At 45.7% G+C, this 23,808-nt stretch overlaps 1 long non-coding RNA gene across 3 annotated transcripts in view; it reads right to left on the bottom strand.

Moving 5' to 3' along the window:
- Positions 1 to 23,808, bottom strand: part of LOC119804824 — a 67,393-nt gene that overhangs the window by 16,908 nt on the left and 26,677 nt on the right. Inside the window, exon 4 of one of the 3 annotated variants that reach the window (XR_005283849.1) lies at positions 21,861 to 22,931. The exons of the other annotated variants lie outside the window; for them this stretch is intronic. This is a non-coding gene — a long non-coding RNA (uncharacterized LOC119804824). Of the gene's footprint in view, positions 1 to 21,860; positions 22,932 to 23,808 lie in introns of those variants that run through there. 3 annotated transcript variants of the gene reach the window in all.

The following is a 23,808-nucleotide window of genomic DNA, read 5'->3' as shown; positions in this document are numbered from 1 at the left end:
CCTTCATCATAACTCTCTTCCCATTTCATTCCAGGTTTTGTTGGCGACTAACACTATATCATACTTGCCCAGTAAACTCCCTCTTCCCCCAAACTGGGTTGAAGCCAGAAAGCTACTTATTTACATTGGACCTAGTTATAGAGGACAAAAGGTGAGCTAATTGCTGGCTCAGAAAGACTCGTCAAGCAGTGCTTGTGGCCCTTCACTTCCAGGGGTGGGTATCCCTTACCTTATTATATAAGACATGGTGTTATAGGACAAAGGAAGTTTGCTCTGGGTGTGAGGGGTCAAAGCCTACACTCCATACCAATGCCCTGCTCAGAATGATTTTCCTCTTAATAAAAGTCATTGCTGTGTCCTCCCTCCCACAAGAGGCTTAGTCTTTTGATTACTGGATGAATACTTCTTTAAAAAGCATGGCATTCAGTTGTTACATCTTGAATTTTAAAGATTGCATTTGCCATCATTTAATACATGCAATGTAGTTTGTGAATGCTTAGTATGTTTTAAGAAGCCTGTAAAATATTGTATATTGTTTGATTGAGTCTTTAACTCAATTTTCACAGTAATCCTTTGGCAAGGCTCTACTATTCCATTTTATACAGGGAGAAACTGGGTGACAGAGAAGCTTAATAGATATCCTCAATATTATTCAAATATCACACACCTGCTGCTTATTTGGTGCCTCTATGTGGGACAGTGCATCAAAGGTCACACTTTGCATCGGAGACACAGGTTCAAGAGTGTTATGTCACTTGCCCAAAGCAGCATAGTTCATGGGAGACCAACTATAAAGACATACCTTAGCTGATCTTCCTTGACACATCAGCTCCCTGTGTGACTCCTGATGGTCTATAATAGAAAAACCCTGACTTAGAATTTTGCCAAGTTGTCTGTGTACATACACATGTGCAAATGCATGTTTATATGCATGTACATGTGTTTCCATGTGCGTGTGAATGTGTGTGGTGACATTCACCAGTTCTGGCAAGGCTGAAGAATATTTAAACCACTCTCCCTGTGATATTGTTAAACTCAGAGCAGGCTTTGGACCTCACAGACCCAGAAGGACATCACTGATGATCTAATCCAACTTCCTCTCTGTCCCCAAGGAGGCTGACACCCTGAGTCCTAACCCAACCTCCTCTCTGTCCCCAAGGAGACTGACACCCTGAATGCAATGGAACTGGAACAAAACGGCTCACCCACTAATGTGAAAGTTCCAACACACCACTTGCCTTTCCTGGAGTCACTGTAAAAGAAGATGCTTGACAATCTGACTCTGCCATTGGCAAGCTGTGCATTTCAAACCTTCCTCCCCCGGCTCAGCTCTCTTTAACCTGGTCCAGCGCTGCCCCAAGACAAAGTCCCTCTTATAACCTTGGCCTCCAGTTAGATCAGAACCTAAAAGAACACCTCTCTAATCCTGAGAAGCCCAGGTAGAAAGAGGGTTCAAGGTCAGAGAGGAACAGGAAGAGGACTTGACTTCCTTGATTCCTTCAGACCCTAACTGAGGAACCCAATGAGGCAACCCATTGGTGAGTGGTTCCTAGGTGCTCAGCAGAATTGGTTTGCCCTGTCATGCTCTCCTGTTATGAGTAGAAGATAAGCACTTAGGATATCATTTTCAAAACAACCATATCTGTGTTATTCGGGGAAGCAGGCATGGCTGTTACAAACAAAGCCAGGTCCATCTACAGCCACAGAATACCTCTGCTATAGTCTATTGGCATACATACACAGCTCATGCCATGCCTCTCTGAGCGGTGAACACTCTTGTCCTGAAATAAGCTAGATGCAGTGATCCACGTTAGTAACCCTAGCCTGGTGGCACAGAAGGGTCTTGAATTCAAAGCCAGACTGGGCTCCATAGCAAAGGCCCGTCTCACAGGAAGTAAAACAGAACAGTAGATGCTCCCCAGGAGCCATCCTTTACCCCTCTCATCTTTACACCCCCCCCCAGGCTAACCATTCTCTCCTCCTATAGCTTCATTTATTTTTTGAAATTTCTACAAAAGGAATCATACGATAGAGATTTTTGAGCCAGCTTTTAATGTTCAAAGTTACCTTTGTAGGTTTTGTATTGTTTGTTGCATTTAATTACACTTTGATCATTCTGATTGCTGACATCTTTTTATTGGAAGAATAGAGCTCGCTTTACTGATGTTCATTGATCCGTCCTATTGTTGATGGGAATGTATATTGTTTCCAGCTTTCAAGTGATATGGACTTCTCAGACTCATTTACGTTGCAGTGTATATATTCAGCTTCAAATCTGCTGAATTCCCATCCATTCCCCAAAGCCGTTCCCCAAAAATGTTTCCTAGGCATGATGACATGAACATTCCAAGACCCATTAGCACCCAGTAGTAACAGCAGACTCCATGCCCTTCGTTTCTTTGGGTCCTCATACAAACAAGTCTTTATTCCATAGCCTCATGTGGACACAGCCCTTCTTAAGCAGACCCTGGGATCTTTGTACACAACACTTTATAGAGACTGCAGCTAGTCTGGGAGTTCTTTATCCCTAAGCAACTGTTGGCTTACACTGCTTTGATGCAATGATCATAAGTCTCTTTCCCTAAACTCCCATGATTCCAGGAAGTCTTTTGTCCCAACTCTGATCTGGGGTTCTAAACCTCCCCACTGGAAAGGGGCTTCTGACCAGCTGATTTCCCACTGGCCCCCAGAAGAGAACTTCTGAAGTCTGTTTGCTCCTGCTCTCTGCTGAATGGCCGATAGAGGGCACTGTGAGAACACACCCACAGGAGGGGCAAAGCTGTGGTACCAGTTCTTACAACAGCTATTGCCGGAAGGGATTTGCAAAATCTATCTAGTTCCAAACCTTCATTTTACAGATGAGCAAACAGATAGCCAGACAAGAGACAGGACTTGCCCAAGGTCATATGGCTGCTGTGTGGGGAGTGGCGATGACTCTTAGCCCCTTGGCATTCTGCACGCTGAGGAGGAGTTGCCAAGCACCCAGTGTGACAGCTGCCCTGGAGCTTGCCACAGCCTGTTTCAGGCCCTCAGTGCCAAAGGGCTCAGCTTTCTCCTTTCCAGGACAGACATAGACATTGCCTCTTTGACTTCATGATTTTGAGAAAGGGTTTTTTTTTTTTTTTAGATTATGATTATGGAGACCATTCAAGGTCCCAGTACTGTTGTGTGGAATGATTTTTGAGACTTGGTTACTTGTTTTCTGGTCTCCAAATTCACAGACCTCTGTCATTTCCTGTCTGCTACACCATCCATTTTATAGTCCCCACAGCTCTGAACTTATTCTTTATAATTATTCTGCTTATTTACTCATCTACCTTTATGTGACCTGCTCCAAGGCTTGTCTTTCAAGTCAGCTTCAAGTTCTATGGAATAAGCATCTGAATTAAACAGGCCTGGGTTCAAACGCCAGCTCACTGTATGCTTGCCAGCAACATGGCCTCCAATCATTCCCCAAAGTCATTCTCCCTACCTCTGTGAGGTGAGGATCCGTGCTTAGCCCTAGCAAGCTCTTGATTGCTTTTGTCTCTGGGCAGTAAACCCAAGAGAGAAGGATACATTTCATCTGTTGGAAGAAGAGTCAGGATGCTCTGAGGAGAGCTTCAGATGGGGGCACTGTGGGGTGCAGTCTATACTTCGCACGAGTAAGGCACTGGGTTCAATTCCCAGTACCCCTCTGCCAAGTGATCTGAAGTATTTAGAGGGGGGCAAGTAGAATATATAGACATTACTCCTACTGTGAAGTCATGGTGTTCTAGACACAAATGGAATCAAGAAAAAGAGAAAAATGGGAAGACTCAATTCTAGCATCCACATTATTAACCACTGCCTCTTTTCTACTTTAATTACATATGCTCCCTCAAGTTCTCTGGTTTGGTTACAATAGACAAACCACTGAACTTGTAACTCAACAATCTTGATTCTACGATACCTCGAGCTCAGCATCACCTACCACGTCGGAACTGAAGCAGTCAAGCCACATCCATTCTGGATGTGTCTAAGTGTCTACTTCCTGCTGTCTTCTGGGGGAGTTTTCTTGTCCCCAAGCTAAATCCCAAGGCTGTCACTCACCCTGGCCTTGTTCCTCCTTGCAAACATGATCCCTATGGCCCAGAAGTCCTCAGTCTCAGCAGCCAGGGCTATAAATGGCTCATTGGATTTTCAGCTCCCATCAGCACCCAGCAAACAGATCACCATAGGCGAGTCCTCCCACCTCTTAAAATTCCCTGCTGGGTTCTGCAGCAAATTGAGGTGATGTCTATGTGTCTTCCTACCCCTGTAAGTTGTAAAATCTTATAGAGAGTGATCCATCTGACTCCCCTCAAGCATCAAGTACAGAATCTGACACTTAAAGATAGTACATAAATGCTTGCAGAACATTAAGGGAGATTGACGGGTGGTGGATGGGTGGCAAGGTAGATTGTTAAGCAGATAGATGAACATGCATGCGTAGACAGATAAGGGATGGGTGGTATTCAAGTTTCTTTTCTGTTGCTATGGTAAACACTGTGACCACAATCAACTTGAGTAGGAAATGGTTTCATCTTACATTTTACAGTGCATCATTGAAGGAAGCAACTAAAGGCAGGAGCTTAAAGTAGAAACTTTGAAGGAATGCTGCTTATTGGTTTGCTACCACTGGGTTTCTTAGCTGGTTTTCTTATGCAACTCAGACCCACCTGCTTAGTACAGAGCCCCCCTGCAACAATCACCAAATCAAGACAATCTCCCTCAGACATTCCCGCAGGTTAATAATAATGGAGATATTTCTTCAACCGAGGTTTCCTCTTCTTGAGTGATTCTATTTTGTGTTGAGCTGATAAAAAAGTATAATTTGATAGATTGGTGGATAATTAAATGGTTATATAGATGAGTGGATGCTGCATAGCTAGTTGGATAAAGAACTAATAGATAGAAGGGTAGGGTAGGTGGTTATATAGATGGGTGGACAAATGGATGATCTATGAATTAATGGGTGATGAAATGGTTGGGCAGAGGGATGGGCTTATGGATAAGAGCCTTAGGGGTGCACTGATAAATAGGTGCATGCATGGATAGGTGGATGATTGATAATAAGATAAGTGGATAAGGAATGGGTGGGTGGATAGCTGAAAGATACGTGGTTGGGCGAATAAGTGGAGAGATGATAGATATGTGGAGAGTTTCATGAGAGGATGAATGAATAGGTAAGTGATTATGCCAGATTACTATCCAAAGATTCATATCTCATCATGTCAGCTATGCCCTATCTCTGCTAATGGCTTCCCATCACTTTTAGAATAAAATCCAAGGCTTATATGGCTCAGCAAGACGTAGCATCTTTTAAGTAGTTCAGCCTTAATCTATGCCAGCTTCCTCCTTATTAATGGTCTTTAGGCATGCTGGTCATTTTTCACTTTCCGGAATGAGTCAAGCTCTCCTCTGCCTCGGTACCTGTCTAACTCTCCTGTTCACTGTCTAGGGTGAAATTCCTCCGACCTCAAACAGTGTACTCCTTTCTCCTTTGAAGTTTAGTTTCAAAAGAAATAAAGTCTTGGGGAAGCCTCTTCCCACATCCTCCCTTCAAGTCACATCCTTCTCATCTTCTCCACAGCCTTTCTGTACCGTGTTCACACTCATTACGGTACTCCTCTGAACATTTGCAGTGTTATTGTCCATGGCTATGTTCCTGGTTGATCTGTACGCTTGAAGCGGGCAGGAGAGCAGGACTATGTCTGTCTTGCTCATCAATGTGTCCCTGGTACTTAGGAGATGCATCATGCTCTTGTTTTAGCAGGTGGTTGGATGAATAGATGGTTGGTTGGTTGAATGGTATGTTCTGACGTCAGTGGTGATGACACACAGCTGGAGTACAGCACGGACCACAACTCGGCCGCTCTCCTGTCAGGGAGCATCACCAATGAATAGCTTCAGGTACATAACCATGAAGTCCAATAATCTTGGAGTTGGTTATGATCTCTCTGATAGATACATTCAATTCAGTTTGTATTTGGAGAAATAACATAATAACAGGAGAAGGTGCCTCCTGAGTGGAAGAGACAGCTGGTTACATGACCAGTTATCTTCTTTAGCCTTAAAGGCAGAACCCATATTTTTTTTTGGAGGTGACAGATCCAGGTTTAAAAATAAAAGAGGGGCAATTGAGGTGACTCAGTGGTTAAGAGTACCTGAGGCTTTTTCAGAGTACCCATGTTTAGTTCCCAATACCCAAGTCTAGCAGCTCATGACCATCAGTAACTCTAGATTCAAAGGACCTGATGCCCATGGGCACCCCAGACATTATCATAAAAATAAAACATTTTAAGAATTAAATGAACAAAACCTCATTTTCTCATCCTTTTCAGGGAGGGATGTGTGTGTGTGACAAAGCTCTGAGCAGACGCAGTTTCTAGACCATCTCCTTCAGAGATGCTCTCACCTTGGAAGCAGACCCTTTGTACCTCTTCCCTCCATGCTTTTGGAACACAATCCTGGGGACCAAAGCTGTGGTGTCCCTGAAGCAATGGTAATGACAGAAGCTGAGGATGGATGTTAGAGAAAGTGGGGTGCTGAATTCAGAGTCTGGAATACTGGTGACATCTGAAACTTACCATAAGCTCTGTACCACCCAGCTCTGCACCAATCACCTCTGTACCACCCAGCTCTGCACCACCCAGCTCTGCACCACTGACCTCTGCACCACCCAGCTCTGCACCACTCACCTCTGCACTGTCCAGCTTTGCACTGCCCAGCTCTGCACCGCCCAGCTCTGTACCACCCAGCTCTGCATTTGTACCCCCCCAAAAAAAACTATTTTCAACAAGTCAATGTCATTTAGATTTTCTATTATGTGCAGCCAACTTGATCCACATCTGCTGTAGCTACTAACAATTTGGTTAGCCCAGCTGGGATTTGAAAACAAGTCCTCTATTCTCAATGCCCCTTTCATGAGATGGTGCATGTCACCTATAACCAGCCTGTCCATCCACAACCTTCTCTGTTCTTTCTGCTTTCCCCTTTAATGACTTTCACTCTTCCCTGAGACATACATACATACAAACATAACACAAACATATGTATGTGTATGTATATATATATATATATATATACATACATATATATAACACATACAGAGATAAAGAGAGAGATGGAGGAGAAGAGAGAGGGAGAGAGAGAGAAAGCTACCTTGCTTCAACCTTACAACTTCTTGCCATGTGATCTGTAAGTCTGAGCCTTGGCACTGACTTCAAGGAGTTGTCATGGAGATTAAGTGAGTTAGTGCTTCTAAAATACCTAACCCAGAGCGTCATGCTGGAACTATAGCAGCATCCCCTAAGGACTTTATAAAACATACCGTTGACTGGGCCACCCCAGACCACTTACATATGAATCTGCTGGGATGCAACCCAGTAATCATATCAAACCAGACCAAAGAGAAGTCTCTGCAGATCTTTCTAATGTTCAAAGCCACAGTGGATGGACAGACAAACCACAGGCAGACAGACAGGCAGACAGACAGACAGACAGACAGACAGACACACACACACACACACACACACACACACACCCCACTGGCCTGCCTAACATCTCTCTTCTAGATCTATTCTTTGTCTTAATGACACGCTTCTCCCAACAGCTTTCCCTCTAAGACTCTGTAGGAGGCTTGGTGCTTCTGAGAAGTACTTTCTAACAGAACCAACCATGTCTTCCTCAGGGTCCCAGTGTCACTGAGCAGATATTACCTGCCTGCATGTCTGTCTCTTAGCGCCTGTGTGTCACATGTCATCTGTGACCTGTCCATCCACCATCACCTTCTCTGATGATGTTTCTGAATTCCTCTACACCTTGGGAGGAAGGAGAGAAGAAGAAAGAGGGGAAGAGAGAGAGAGAGAGAGAGAGAGAGAGAGAGAGAGAGAGAGAGAGAGAGAGAGAGAGAGAGAGAGAGAGAGAGAGAGAGAGAAAGCTTTTCAACTTTAGGGTTTTCAAGAGCAAAAAAATGGTGTACAGTTTATCACTGTGATTCTAATTCTTGTGGTAATTTAACTAATTGATCATCAGGAGAGGGTATGACATATATTGACCCACTATGTGCCGGACATACTACTATGTCCTAAGACAAGAAACTATAGCGCTTTCCTCCTGTGATAAAAAAATGCCCAAGGAACACCACCCAGCTACCTTCAGCAAGCCCTGCTCTCTATGAGCACTTCCTCCTTGTCTGTAATTAGAGATAACCATGTGACAACATCATAGAACTGGATTATGCACACGAGACACCAATTCCTAGCTTGCGTGAGCTGCTATTAGCATCTTATTCTGTCATTCCCCATAACCTAGAAAAGTGCTCACTATTTCTGTATTTTCCATTTCAACAGACAAACCTGTTCCAAGAAACCTTTGCTTGCAGGATTATACAAAGCTAGAAAGTGGCAGCTCAGGGAGTAGGATCCAGGCCCATCTGACTTTAGGATCTGAGTTCCCCCTCTCCAGTTTCTTCCAGGCAAAGTGGCTCAGTGACATTGTGCCCTCTCCCCAAGGAGACTTGGGCCTGGGAACAAGGAACAAATGAACTTTCTGTGAGGTAGATAAAGACTCCAACTTGTGTAGCCAGGAACAGGAAAAGATCCCACCCACCCCCCATCCCCTGAATCTCTGTGGGTGCCCAGGAGACAGCCATAGGCTGCCTCCACAGGACCTCATGGCCAGAAGAGCTGTGCAGGAAGAAGTGAGCAATGGGGGTTGTCAATCAGAAGAGAAGGGATAAAGAGCTGGGGTGAGGGACAAGGAGGGGCAGTGACAGCACAGGACAACTGTCAGGAGCAGAAGGAAAAGCATCTGGGATTGTGGAGGGGGGCAGAGAGCTAGAGGGTAAAGAGGGCCCAGTGGTGCCCAGCTGATTTCTCCCCGGGTGGAAAAGCAGTTGCTATGACAACATCAAGAGGCAGATCGATGCCTGGCTTTGGATGGAGCTCTCAGTCACTGCCAACTAGCTCCCTCTTCTCTCCCTGAAGTGGGGAATGTGAGAGTGAGCATGGGGGAGGGAAACCACAATTCCCAGGGCCCTCTGGAGCCCCAGTGTGGGTCTCGGTCGCCCTGGCTAAGGCATAATGCCCTCCCTCTAGAGTTAGGAGATCTGAGACATGATCCTTCTGCCTCCTGTCCCTTTGGCTTGAGAGAACAGGGATGATGAGGAGTTCTCCAGAACCTGAGAGCCGGGAACCCTCCTGGTTGCTGTCACTAAGGTTGGAGGGCACAGGAGCCAAGCAATCATCTTTCTTCTATAGTCATGCAAAGAGAGCTGCTAAGGGCTGCAAGGCAAGTCTCCCTGTGGAACACTGCAGCAAGGACCCTTTCTCGGGCAGGAGGGGAACATTTCTGAGCATAGCAAGGATGTCTTCTATTAGCCTTAGGAGACAGGGTCACAGGGAGGATCCTGCAGAACCTGTCCCTGTCTCAACAACCAAACCTCCATTCAGTGATCATTTCTTTGAGCTTATAAATATATAAGCGCTACAAGACAGACACACGTGTTGACATCTTACCCAGGAGACAGGCAGGTAGGCTGGAGGTTCAGGGAAGGAAATTCAGTGCTCCATTCTTTAGCTCTGGCATGTTATTGGACTTCTTGTTTGTTTGCGTTTACACTTTGTTTTAATTTAGTTTGGTTTTAACCTTCTGGGCGAGGGTCTTCGTAGCCCAGGTTGTCTTGGAACTCGCTATGGACTGGAATTTATGGTGATCCTCCTGCCTCTGCCTCCTGAGTGCTGGGATTACCGTCATGAATTTCCAGGCTGAAGTTAAGTTCTGGGGCTTTTTAATCTATTCCTCTGCAAAGTAGGTCTTGGAAGAATTAATAATAACCCCTATTAATACAGGGGTTACTGTCAGCATTACATGAGTAATTAATGAGTAAAGGCAGCTCTCATTCTGTAAGTGATGGAAGTTGCCATCAGTTACACCTGGATAGATTGGCCTTGCCTGGCAAAGGTTTTCTGAAAGCATGGAGAGAGAGGAGAAAGGCTGGAGTCCCATGGGGTGCCAGGCACGATACCAACATTACCCAGCTTATGTTCCTCAGCAGTGCCAGAAAGCATGTCACCCTCATTTCTCAGATGAATAAATGGAGTCCTGGAGAGACCAAGTGTATTTATTGCCACAGTCACACTGAAGGCTAGGAATGGGCCCGAGATTTGAATGCATGCAGGTCTCTCTGGCTGCAGGTTGTTCATTGAGGATACAGTTGCAGAGCAGAGGCTCCTGCCCACAGAGGGTTAGGCTTGGGGGCCATCTTGGCATAAAGATAGATAGTGGTGAACAGGCTGGGGAGGCACTGAGACCCATCTCCCCGTCTCCCCTGCAGGGGCTCCATTAAGACATATTCTCAATGAACTCAAGTTCAAGGGGACACAGGCACTCTGGATAAACACCTGTGAGCAGTTTGCTACTGGCTTCAGCTGAAGAAGGAAGGGGAAGGTGGATGAGAAAGACAGCCTGCTCCAGAGCAACAAGCTTCCCCATCCTCTCTTCTCCAAAGCCAACAGACTTCCTTCAAAAGTCCTATGTGAGCAATCCTATGTCCTGTGGGTCAAATCGCTTCCCAGCAGTCACTTCTGACTTCCCACCGAGTCTGTCGTCATAGAGTGTGAGGTAAGGAGAGCGTTTCCCAGCAAGGAGGGAAGCTGACAGAGACTAGGGCTTTTCTGGGTGGGTAGAGGGAATGACGTTTGGCCAGAATGAACACACACGTGCCAGAGGACCTAGGAAATTCCAGGAAGGGCAAAACTGCTAAATGTCTCCAGCTGCCAGCCTGGAGCAATGTGCAGGAAGCTGTGGGCAGGCACTGACCCTGAGGAGAAGGAAAAGGGAACTTGGGGGATAGGGCTGCTACCAAGAAGACAGTGAGTTCTGCTAACAGCACCGGAAATCCAGCCCTCTGTGGTCTGCTTTGGCTTGAAAATGAATAAAGCTTTAATTAGTAAATTAATTTAGCTTGTGTGTTGCATGTGTCCATGTGATTGTGTGTGTGTGTGTGTGTGGTGTGTGTGTGTGTGTGTGGTGTGCATGTTTGTGAGTGTGCAGGTATGTGATCGTATAGTATGGAGCCCTGGGGAGATGTCACTCACTCTACCTTGTTTTCTCAGGACAGGAATTCTCACTAACCCACAAGAAAGCTTGTCATTTGGCTGGGCTGGCTGGCCAGTGAGCTTCCTGTCTCTGCTTTCTCCTCAATGCACACACAACCATGCCAGCTCTTCACATGGGTGCTGGGGATTTGAACTTGTATCCTCATGCTTGGACAGAAAGTGCTCTTACCCACTGAGTCATTTCCTCGGCCCTGAATGGAGCTTTTAAAACTGAATTAGAAGCAATCCTGAGACTGGTTCCTGATCCAGTCTATTGTTAGCTGATTAAACCCCAGGTATTGGCATCACCCTCAAAAAATAAAAACAAACGTGTGCAGTTGGGACCTCCTCCTTGGATGGCGATCGGGAAAATGGCATGATGTATCAGAAAACACCTGATGACAACTCCAACGATTGAAAGGCTTTGTGAGGTTTCTAAGAGGATCCGGTGGGGAGTAGGCTCCAAGGCATTCAAAGCCACACCACCATGGCTGGGAAGGGAAGACTGCAAGGAGACGGTGGTAGTCATGGCATCCTGCAAGAGCAGAGCGTTCCCTTTCTGTGGGTCAGATGGCATCAGCCCTGTTTTACAGATGAGGGACACTGAGCTACCCGAGTTCACCTTCTCCCTAAGTTGCAGCAAGTAAGGAACTTAGAAAGCTATGTAGGTATTTCATGTTCTAGTCTGATGGATTTTTCCTTAAATATTTCTACTACATGTTTTATTTTGAGAATTTTATACATTGAATTTTGAAATTTTCATTCTCCTCCCCCATCCTCTACCGGATCCTCCTCAATCTATATTTATCCAACATTGTGTCATTTTTTTAAATCCATAAAGGCATTAATGCTGCCTTAGGTTTATAACCATCTACTGGAGAATGCAAGTCCTACTGGGAGCTAGCTGTACTCTTCCAGAAAACTATCTCACCCTCTTCCCGAGACTATAGATCACCATGGATCTTCAGCTAGGAGTGGGGCCTCATGTTGACCTCTACCCCTGTCTCACTCCACGCCGAGATTTCCCCCTGGATTGAACTTCTTCAGACCTTGTGCATGCCGTCACAAGCACTGTGAGTTCCTATGTGCAGCCCCCTATGGTGCCTGGAAAACACCGAGTCCATGCAGTGATCCACTGTCTTTGGCTCTCACAGTCTTTCCGTCCTCCTGTTCTGAAATGATCTCAGAGCCTTGAGAGGAGGGGCGTGGGATAGATTCTGTCCCCAGGGAGGGCTGCATCTGAGGACAAGCACTCCTAGAGACTAGATATACCTTTGTATCCTCAGGCGAGAGACTTTATACCTCCCTGTGTCTGGTTCTTCACCTGTCAACCGAGGACTAGATGTGGTAAAGTATAGAAGAGACCCCCCCTACGCACTGTCAGGTATTGGAAACGCAGTTTAGAGAGCTTAAGTTCCTGTCTTGTCTCTTACTAGGCTTACTATGTGGCTGTTGTGATTAGTCTAATTGTTAACTTGACATACTCTAGAACCGCCTGGGAGATGGGGTTCTGAGAACATTTGTGAGGGGTTGTCTTAATTATGCTAATGGATACAGGAAGATCTGTCCACTGTGGGTGGCGTCATTCCCTAGGCACTGGCTATGCTGAACTGTAAGAATGGGAGTTGAGCAGTAGTAGGCGTGAGTTTACCGGCCCCTTCTTCTGGCCAGACAGGTAACCGGTTGCTTCAAGTTACTGCTCTTGACTTTCTTGCTATGATGGGCTGCAATCTGGAGCCAAAATAAACCCCCTGCCCACTGAAGTCACTTCTGTCAGAATACTCTGTCACAGTAACAGGAAACCACACTAAGACATTAACCCTGGATAAGCCACAGCCTCTCTGGGCTTTAGAGCATCAGAATTGCTAGGGAAACACATGAGCTTCCCATCTGGAGATTTCCATTTGGATGGTTGGGAGGAGGCCTGCACATCTGTTTTCTTTTCAGCTCATTAGATACACTGGCTATACTTTCAGAGTCAAAATGCCACGCATGATCCTAGGAGAATGTTCCCTGAACTGGCAGTATTAGCATCACCTGGGAATTTTCTAGAAATAACACATCTTGGCACAATCAGCAATTTAAAAAAAAATCAGAATGAAAAAAAAGCAATCTTTTTTTCACAAACTCTGTGTATAGAGTGTCTATTCAAATTTTGGAAATCTTGAACCAAAGAATTCAACCCTAAGTTCAACTGTGTTTTGGGTCATAGGCATTGGAGAAACAAAATGAAGGAGCTCTACAGGAACAGGAGAAGGTATGCATGGAACAGAAAAACAAGCGAGGTGGAGAAGAGCCAGAGAATCAGCCAAGACCAGGGTCCTTCCAAGTGTGTACGCTTGGCACACTACGAAGCCTGTTTTAAAAAATTAAAGGATTGGGGCTGGGAAGAAAACCCAGTCTGCCAACTTCTTCCAACATGAGCACAAGGAACTCAGTTTGATCCCCAAAGCCCACATGAAAAAACCAGGTGTGATGTGGGGTACACACCTGCAATCTCTGCACAGGGAGGACATAGGCAGGACCTGGAGCTTCCTGGCCAGCTATCCCAGCCCACTAAGAAAAGTCCAGGCCAGTGAGCAGCAGCGTCAGAGACTGGCTGCTGATGTAGGTACGTGTTACCCCCCCTCACCACACACAAACCCTTTAAAGTCTTCCGAGGATCAGATCAGGTTGTGCAGCGGGAAGGGGCTATGGCACAGAACAAGAATGGTCTGTCTTCCTGGAAAGTCAATTTACCCGAAGATGTTTTAGGAGGAAAAAGTTAAATGGTTGTGCCAGTGAGCGAAAGGAAGCACGACAGTTAGATTAAAGCCAACAGACGTCTTAGGACACAGAACGCCACCTGCTTATTCACTGCCGAGGTGGAAGAAAGTCTGCACGAGCCCTTTCTACTGAAATGTGGGCGTTCTGGATTGCAGTCTTGGTCCCAAGTCCCTCTCCTCACCCTGGGGACTCCTCAGTAAAAAACATGGCCTTTAATGACTGAGTTAATGGACTAATTTATCAGTTGTTTGACAGATCAGACAAATGGCTGGGCTCATACCTTATGCCAAACCTATTATTGAGTTTCAAGAAATTCCTGAAACAAAAATATACAGATATTTATTCCATTTCAAAGCTTACAGCTTAGTGTGTGTGTGTGTGTGTGTGTGTGTGTGTGTGTGTGTGTGTGTGTGTGTAGGGGTGTCATGGACAGGGTGGGGCATTAACCCAACTACTGCACAGATAGATTTGTAGTAGCAAGCTGAAGTTTTCTAACAAGTGTCCTAAATAGCAAGGACGTCTACAAACAGGTGACAAGATGAAGCCTACAATCGGGTTAGAAAGGGTATTTGGGGAAAATGCCATTTGAGCTCTGACTGGAGACACATGAGAAGCTTTGTGCCCGGGGTGTCGGGAGGTTTGTCTGATTTTGCCCACTCAGGTTTCTCGGCCCTGAAGTCCCTTTCTACTTAATCTGTTAACACCGACCCTTGTTAGGGGTGCACACCCGGCCCAGCCTGACCCATTTGACCTCTTCACCCTCTGAACTTCCATGGTGTACTCTTTCAGCACCCGTTGTAATCACCAACTCCTGATTTCTGTCATTTGGGTCCCATCTACGAGCCTCTATACCCAGGGAATGGCAACAGTAGACATGACTTGATCATAGTCTTCTAATTGTATTTATGGATATTTATTTTATTTTGAGACCATCTCATGTGGTTCAGACTGGCCTCCAACTTACTATATAGCTGAGTGTGGCCTTGTATTTCTCATCTATCCTGCCTCTGCCTCTTGAGTACTGAGATTGCAGGGGTGGACCACCACACTTGCCAAGAACTGTATTTTAAAGAGAATCTTTATTCAGCTTATTATAAGAAAGCCATATGCAAACAATGTCATAGGTATGCCTATGTAAAAGGTAACTAGGTGGTCCATGCTTTTGATCCCATCAGCGCTTGGGGGGCAGAGTCGGGTGGATCTCTGTGTGGTTAAGGTCAGCCATGGCTACATGGTGAGAGTCTGTCTCAATAAAAGGAGATTTCTCCCTTTGTGGTAAAAGGAGACATGTGAGTGACAGAGAAGGATGTCAGAACAGAGACATCCTCTAAGACACACAGGACAAGGGAATATGGATACTTTGTCTCATTGGCTTCTCTTGCTGTCTGTGTAGCATCATAAACAGCATCACGAGCTCCCAGGATGCTAGTGCTGGCTAGCTTTGTGACTGCAGCTTGTGAAGGTTACATTTGTTGTTGTTGTTGTTGCTTTGGGGAGGATGCCAGGGCTAACAAAAGTGCTGAGTCTCTAGGGACAGGGCTCTCTGCCATCTCTGTGGCACTCACGGCAGCTGTTCACATGGCTCTTAAAAGAAAGGGTCATTAACTCACCATGCCCCTGTCTCATGAGTGCTGGGATCTGTTGAGTCCTTAATCTCTTCCTTGCTCTCTGCTAAGTGCTGTACGTGTGTTTCTTCTTTGAATTCTCACTGTGACACCTCTGGGGACAGAGGTGGTCTTGTCCTTTCAGTTCTACAGAAGAAACTGAGGGTCGAGGCAAGGAAGAAAAAAAAAACTTGAAGAAGTTTGTACAGAAAGGAAGAGGTAGGGCTGAGTCTTGAACTCACATCTAGGCACTGCTGTTCCTAGCTGTGGTCTTAGCCCATGCCCAAACGCTTATGGTCGCTACAAACAACTCAGCATCCAGGCACTGCAAGTCTTGTTCAGTCCTGAGCCACAGACATCTCTTCTGAAGAACAGTGCCCACTTCCTCAGAGGAAACCCATGCCAAAGGACTTTTATGCAAAGAAAATAAGGACATATAAGTAGAAAACGACAGAAGAAAGAGATGATGGACTGCCAGTTAGCCTAGTGGAGTTGATCACATGATTCTTCTCACAAGTTCTTTTAATGGTGTCAAAACAGTTTGCATTCTGCAGAAAGCAGGCTTCATTAAGAACTACTTCTCCTTCCTTCCTTCCTTCCTTCCTTCCTTCCTTCCCTCCCTCCTTCCTTCCTTCCTTCCTTCCATCCTTCCTTCCTTCCTCTCTTTCTTCCTTCTTTCCTCTCTTCCCCCTCCCTCCCTCCCTCCGTCCCTCCCTCCCTCCGTCCCTCCCTCACTCCCTTCTTCCCTCCCTCCCTCCCTCCCTCTTCCTTCCTCTCTCCCTCTCTCTCCTCCTCCCTCTCTCTCTCTCTCTCCTCTCTTTCCTGGGTCTGTGTGTGTGCACATGTGCTTGTGTGTATGTCTGTACATGTGTGTGCCTGCATTCCTGTTTGTGTGTGTGTGTGTGTGTGTGTGTGTGTGTGTGTATGTGCCACAGAATGCTTGTATTGGAGGACAACTTGAAGAAGTCAGTTCTTTCCGTTCACTGTGTGGGTTTTGGGTATTAAATTCAGGTCATCAAGCATGGAGGAAAGTGTTTTTACCCGCCGACACATTTTGCTGGCCCCTATGCTTCAAACATTTCACCCTTTCCCAGGCTGGCATTCTGTAGCCTAGCACTCTCCAGAGATGCTGGGCAGTGGTCTCAGCTGTAACACCCAGTGAATCCTGACCCCTAATGCTCTACTGTGTGCTTTGTTGCTATGCTACTGCACTCCATTGGTTAGGTATGTTAAATACATTTCAACTCAACATTTTCAACTTATAATAATTTAGAGAAACATATGGACAGCCAAATCTGTCCCACCTACCCTATTAATCAGGTCTCACTCCTGTGAAGAACCACCATTGTCAGTGACCTGACTGTCTTTACACACAGTTTACATGAACAACCAAGCTTACACACGCACATGCACCACCCATGGAAAACTCCAGTCCCACATCCTGACCTATTTGTGCTCTCCACCCATAGGCCCAAAGCAATCACTTGTCTGCACATGCCTCTATGCTGGCCTACATATAGGTCTTATTCTCATCTATCCAACTATAATAACCTATCATTGAGCCAATATCTCCACACCCCTCTATTCGCTAGTCTACTAATAATCATCCCCTCATTTTTTTAATTAAAAAGATCAACTAACAAATTTTATGTGTATGTATGTGAATACGGTGTGTGCCTGTTGTAGAATAATCTTTTTATACACTGTTAAGATGTATCTTTGCCAACGTGCCTTCTGATTGGTTTAATAAAAGAGCTGACTGACTGGTAGCTAGGCAGGAGGTATAGGCAGGACAGGCAGACACAAAGGATGTTGGAAAGGAGAAGGGCAAAGTCTTGGGAGTCAGGAGAAGATGTAGAGAGAAGCAAGACGAGTGTCTGTGCTGAAAGGAAGTACCACTACATGGCAGAGAGTAGACAAGGCATACGGGTTAATTTAAAATGTAAGAGTTAGCTAGTAACAATCCTGAGCTATTGGTCAAGCATTTATAATTAACATTAAGTCTCTGTGAATTTATTGGGGAGAAGTAGTTCTGACAAAATCTCCACCTATATTCTCCCCTGTGTGTACATGGAAACCAGAGAAGGATGTCAGGTTCTGTAGTCACTCTCTACTCTCTCACTGAACTAAGAGCTAGGCTGGTAGCCAGAAAGCCCTAGAAATCTTCCAACTCTCCTGTCTCTAATCCTGCTGTCTCACAGCACTGGAGTCACTGTTGTATGTGTGACCACGCCCAGCTTTTAACATGGGTGTGGGGATTTGAACTCAAGTCCCCATGCTTGCACAGCAAGCACCCGCATCCTCAGCAATCTTTCCAGCCTTCACTCCATTCTGAACCCAAATCCCTGATTGGTGAAGGGGGCCTAAGAGACATGCCTCTGCCTCTGGCTTTCCTCTTGGCACTGCTTCTCCAGCCATACCACCATTTTTGGTCTCTCCTCAGGAACATAAAACATGGCTTCATCACAGAGTTCTGCACCAACCAGACCTCTGTCTCCTCTTCTACCAGCTCGTCAGTGGTCCCCATGTAAGTACTTCTCAGCTGCCATGTCTTCTGGCTTTCTCTGACTCCATCTTATATGACCATTGCTTTCCTGCCCCTCTCTATTCAAAGAACATGTGCCATTCAAATTCAATGTTGATTTTTGTTCTTTTCCTCTTCCAAACTATGTGTCCCATAAGGACGGAGACATTATTTACAATGCACCCCCAGTCTCAAAACTGGGTCTGGAATATAATAGGTACTCAAAACCTCTTTTCTTGGTGAGAGGCCAGCAAGGCCGCTCGGCAGGGAGGGACACTTGCTGCTAAGCCTGCTGACTCCAGTTGATCCCCAGGACCTGCTTGGTGGGAAGAGAAATCTCACTCCTGCAAAGTTTCCTCTCTCCTCCACAGGCATGCTCTGGGATGCATGCCTCGCCCAGGATAAACAAATAGACAAATAAACACAAACAGACAAACAGGAATGTTTCCTGGGTGATAAATGAAGAGTTCAAAACTCATTGTAGGGTTAGGAATACCTAGATGGTTCAACAAACATTTGGAGACCATTTGAAAGAGGGAGGCAAGAGGACAGAAGGGGGGAGGGGAAAAATGGAGAGAGGAAGGAAGGGAAGGAGGGAAAAGAAAACCAACAGGATCAGTTTTAGGTCTCGTGTTTTCTTGCTGAAGTATAATGGACATGCCATAGACGGCATACATAGATGTAAGCATACCCATCTGTAAATTTTAGCAAAATTTTATGGCTGTACAACCATTGCCACGATCCAGTTTAAAAATTCTATCCAGCGTATCTCCCTGCTGACATTCTCTCCGAGCTGGTGCGCATCCCCGCTCAAAGCTCCAGTCTCCAATGACCTCTGATTAGCTTCCTGACCATAACTTCACATTTTAAGATTAATGTAAATGTGATGAAACATTCCATTAGCCGTGCTATCTAGCTCTCCCCATGACAATGTCTGCCTTGCTCTCTGAAGGTGCATCCGTGTTACCACGTGCCTTAGCATTGTTTATTTTCCTTGCGGGATAGTATTTCATGATACGGGTAAACCACATCTCGTTTGTCCATTCACAAGTTAATAGGTATTTTTATTGTCTCCAATTGGGGCTCTTAAGCATGTTTCCATATATGTGGTTTGGTGAGAGGATAGGTTCTCAGATCTGTGGAGCAGATATCTAGAAGTGAAGTTGCTAAGTCACATGATTAGTGTATGAGAGATTTTACATCCTTAGAATATGTCTGGAGTTTCCCTAATGAGGTAAGAAAGTGCTCCAAACTGGAAGAGGGAAATGTGGGTAAATTCCTGAGCGGCAAGCTTGTCTCCAAGTCTGAAGTGCATGGCCAACTCACTATGTCTGTGCTTGAAATTCATCTGTGGCTGCGTGAGGTATCGCCTATGGGGAGACAGTGAAATCCTCCAACCTTCAAGCTACCACCTGAGCCTAACTTTTCACCCACCCAATGACTCTGAAGAAGTTTCTCCTCGAACAATGGTTTGAGTGATAAAACTGATTGTGGCAAATCCATGTGAGAGGGAGGGACATGTTCTTTACTGATAGATGGTGCTGACCAAACGTGAAGGACTGGAAGCCAGTGAACTCATTTGCAGGGTGGCAGAGGGCTTCCTGGCCACCGTCAAGGGTCCTCTTTCTATCACCATCTCCATCAGCAGAGATCCTGAAACCTGGACCCCTGCCTCTAACAATTCAGATAGTTCATCCTGAGAAATCCTGACTTGGATTTGAAGCTCAGCTCCTGCATGGCCTTGAGCATCATTTAAGAATCCTGTCGGCTCCTGGTACTCCACTTTGCTCTGATTGTAAACACCTTCACTTATTGAAGGCTGACCTCCGGGAGCGGACTCTCTCGGCCACACTTCCTCATCTACATGAGAAAATAAGGTGTGGGCGTCCTGCGGCCCTGTCCTTGGAAATCTTCTACAGCATGAAATCAGTATCGGCCCCAGGTTACAATTTTGGCTTCAACAGTCAGTGCCTGATATTCCTGACTTACCAATGTCTAATTTGAAGAAAACAAAGAAACAAACAAACAAAAAAAAACAAAATTAAAATAATGAAAATCTGCATGCAGAGCTTCTCAGCTACTAGAGTAAACAAAGTGTCCTTGTGGGGGCGCCCATTTGTCTACAAAAAGGACAGTGAGAAAATGATCGGCCAGGTGGACAGACGCCTTAGAATGTGCATGGTGCAATAGGTTCTAGCTGAGAAAATGGTACTGAGACTGCCTTGCAGGAGTGGTGGGTTGGGAGACTTGTGACTACTCGATGACCCATTGTGGGAAATGATTGATGGGAGTTGGGAGCAGAGGGCAGAGAGAGGGGCCATGTGGCAGGGGGCTGAGCTTTGAGGAAGAGGCTGCCAAGAGGAAGGGGTCCTGGCAATACTGCTGAGATCTCTAGGACCGCCTCCACCCTGTGTGCTTCACTGACAGAATTCCTGATGCCGGCTAGTGCACAAGGGAAAGAGATTCTACCAGCTCAGTTTTTTGTTTGTTTGTTTCTATTTTTATTTTATTAAAAACACAAAAAACTATCATTTTTATTTTACATAGCAATCCCAGTTCCCATTCCCTCCCCTCATCCCATTCCCTCCAACTTCTCCCCGACCCCACCCCCATCCACTCCTCAGAAAGGGGAAGGCACATTGCTTTGGGGAAGGGCCAAGGCCTTCCCTACTCTTTCTAGGCTGCCTTGCTCAGACTAGCTCAGTTTTAGAGGGTGAAAGCTCTTGATCAGGAGGCCTCAATGATAAGCCATCTTGATTGTCAACTTGGCGAGAGTTAGGGTTATCTGTAAACACATCTGTAGCTGTGACTGTGAGGCTGTCACCAGAAAGGTTTAACCAAGCAGAAAATTCCCACCCTGAATTCAGGCAGAGCTATCCTATGGGCTAAGGTCCCAAGATGAATAGAAAGGAGAAATGGGCTGGGAGCAAGGGAGTCCTCTACCACACTCATATTGGGTGCTCTGATACCTAATTCAATCCTGCAGCTGTTGAGAGTCTCCCATCTGAATGAGCTCATTACTACATTACTACCAAATTGGGCATAATGGAAAAGGATTTGATGTTTGTGCTGTCAATAAAACATTATTGGAACACGATCACGCCCATTTGTCTATACCTCATCTCTAGCAGCATTCCTGTTACAATGACAGAATTACGTAGTCACTACCAAAATGTAGTGGCTCCAAGAATTTGGGGAAAGCCATCTGGCCCTTTGCAGAGGAGTTTGTCTACTTCTGTTCTAAAAGACGAAGCCCCAAGGAAGTCTGTACACACAGCTTTTGGAAGGTGGGTGCACAGGAGAGTTCTCGGGAAACGAGTGTAGGAGCTTGTTGGCATGGGGCCTTTGAATACTGTGACTCGGGTTTCTTGTGGGGAATCTGAACCTCTTAATTACTATGATCAAATGGAGAATGGCTTGGAGGGTCTGTGAAGCACATGACAGCTTCATCTTGTACCTTGCTCATTCCCTGCTACCAGCTCCTGTGTAGAAGGAGTGGCGGGGCTGCATCCCGCCACCCCGGCTAGCTTTCCACCTGAAATAATTACATGGCAACTATATTCATTTAAACATTGCCTGGCCCATTAGTTTCAGCCTCTTATTGGCTAATTTCTCACATCTTACTTTAACCCATATTTAGTAATTTATATAGTACCACGAGGTGGTCGCTTACCAGGAGAGATCTTAACCTGCATCTGTCTTGGAGAGGAGAAGCATGGGGACTGCCTATGGCGACTGCCTGAAGCATCTTCCTTATCTCTCACAGAATTCTGTTCTGTCTATTCTGCCTACCTAATTTTCTGTCCTATTAAAGGGGCCAAGGCAGTTTCTTTATTAACCAATGAAAGTAACACATAGACATTCCTCCATCACTCCTGCAATTCTGAAACACACCTACACACACATATAACCACATGTGCACACTCTCAGATGGAGGGCCTTCACTATGTCTTGCCTTTTATTTTATTCCTACACATTCTTCAAAGTCCAAATCCTTTATGCAGTGAGCAAGCACAACTTTTACAGTTCTTTAGTAAGGAGTCAAAGACAGGAGTCGGGCAGCTGCCATTCCTCACCTTAAGAGGTGAACTAAGCGTATAGTGGGGTTTGGGAACACCCAAACCAGACCCCAACCTGGCTCTGGCGCATCAAAGAAGCCTCTATGGTGATAGAGATATCAGGACTAAGTACCTAAATAGACCAAGGATGAACTGACATGTCAGATTAGGTGCCAGAGTCTGGGGTGGAGGTGGGGGTAGAGGGCAGAGCCCCAGGAACCATCAGGGAGACGTGGTGTCAGGCTGGAGTACTGGGAACCACAGAGCTTCTGGACAACTAGATGGTCCCTTCCCAAAGAGGATGGTGATGAGCAAGAGGGTCATGTGGAGCATCGAGCATCTATAAGTTGTCTTGTTGGTGTCATCTCATCGAGTCATTTGTACACTCTGAGAGTGGGGACCTACTTTGTTTCAGCTCTGTACCCACGGCACATTCTGCCATGCCCCTCATGGGAGAGCACTCGGCTGGTGTTTATAGAATGTTGGACAAATGGAAACTCTTCAGGATCAAGATTCTGGTCCTCCTGGGCTTCTGCGGATCTGCCCTGGGACCCTGGCCAGGTTGTGGCATCAATACCCAGCATCCACTGGGCCAGCAGAAGAAAAGAAAAGACACCGTCAACATCAAATATTAAGTTAGCAATAGAATCAGGCTGGAAACCATCTTCTCTGCTAAATCCAGTACCCCCCTTCCACGAGGGTTCTCAGAGGGCAGATCAATGAAGAATTTTGCTGTGTGGCTGACTGCACATCCTCCATCAAGCGTGCACATTCATCTTTAAGGAGCTGATCAATTCATTTCAAGACATCATTCTTCCAAGACTAAGCAGGGGCTGATAAACAACACTCCAATGGTGGCTTGGAGATGAGATGAACCCTACATACAAATGAGGAAAATCCTACATATAAGTGAGGAGACTGACCCTTCAACAGCTAAACTTACTTGTGTTCACAGACCTGGCCAAAAAAAAAAAAAAAAAAAAAAGCAAAACATAGAATATACATAAAAACACAAGTCAAAAAAAGCAAAAAAAAAAAAAAAAAACAAAAACAAAAAAAAACACAAGCAAGTCTTCCTGGATCTCAAACCCATGCACTTACCCAACCAAAAGGGTTTTGAATGTGAGTAAAACCTTGCTTAGGGGGCCGTAGCAGATTGGAGGTCTTGTGTTCTGCCTTATGCAATGGTCTCTTAGACTGAAGGCTTTAGTTTGGGGTGAGCAACAGCCCAGTAGATTTCAAGGCTCTCTACTGAGTAGCTATGAGAACAGAAACTAGAATATAACTTTCACATTTTTACTGGTGACTTGGGCTGGTTTAAGATGGCTGGGCAGGCTCATGTGTCCTTTGCTTTGCCTAACTGCTTAGCTTCAAGTCTCTTTAAGCCTGCTTCTTCATGGCCAGGCCTGAGACCCACCCTTCCTCACCAGGAATAGTACTGGCACTGCCATGCTATGGATTTTGGGCCAAATAAGTTACCAACAGGGACAGTGGAGACAACATCCCATGGTCATGTTTAAGGTTTAGTTTCAGAATCTCCACATCCTGCCCAGGACTGACGACCGTACAGGAGGTTCTGGGATGAGAATACTCCTCTGCTTCAGAAGAAACCTTATCTGGGATTGAGGAACAATACCTACGTCATCTTGGGTTAAGATGCCACCTCGCTTCCTTTCACTTCTTCAGATACCTTAAGTTCCCAATACCACAGGGCCTCTGCACCTTGCCTCCTCTTTACCCATTTACTCTTTGGT

This window comes from Arvicola amphibius, chromosome 1 (genome assembly GCF_903992535.2).
Source record: "Arvicola amphibius chromosome 1, mArvAmp1.2, whole genome shotgun sequence".
NCBI classification, from domain to species: Eukaryota; Metazoa; Chordata; class Mammalia; order Rodentia; family Cricetidae; genus Arvicola; species Arvicola amphibius.
The sequence above is the reverse complement of the archived record's forward strand: the minus strand, read 5'-3'. Positions and strand labels throughout refer to the sequence as shown.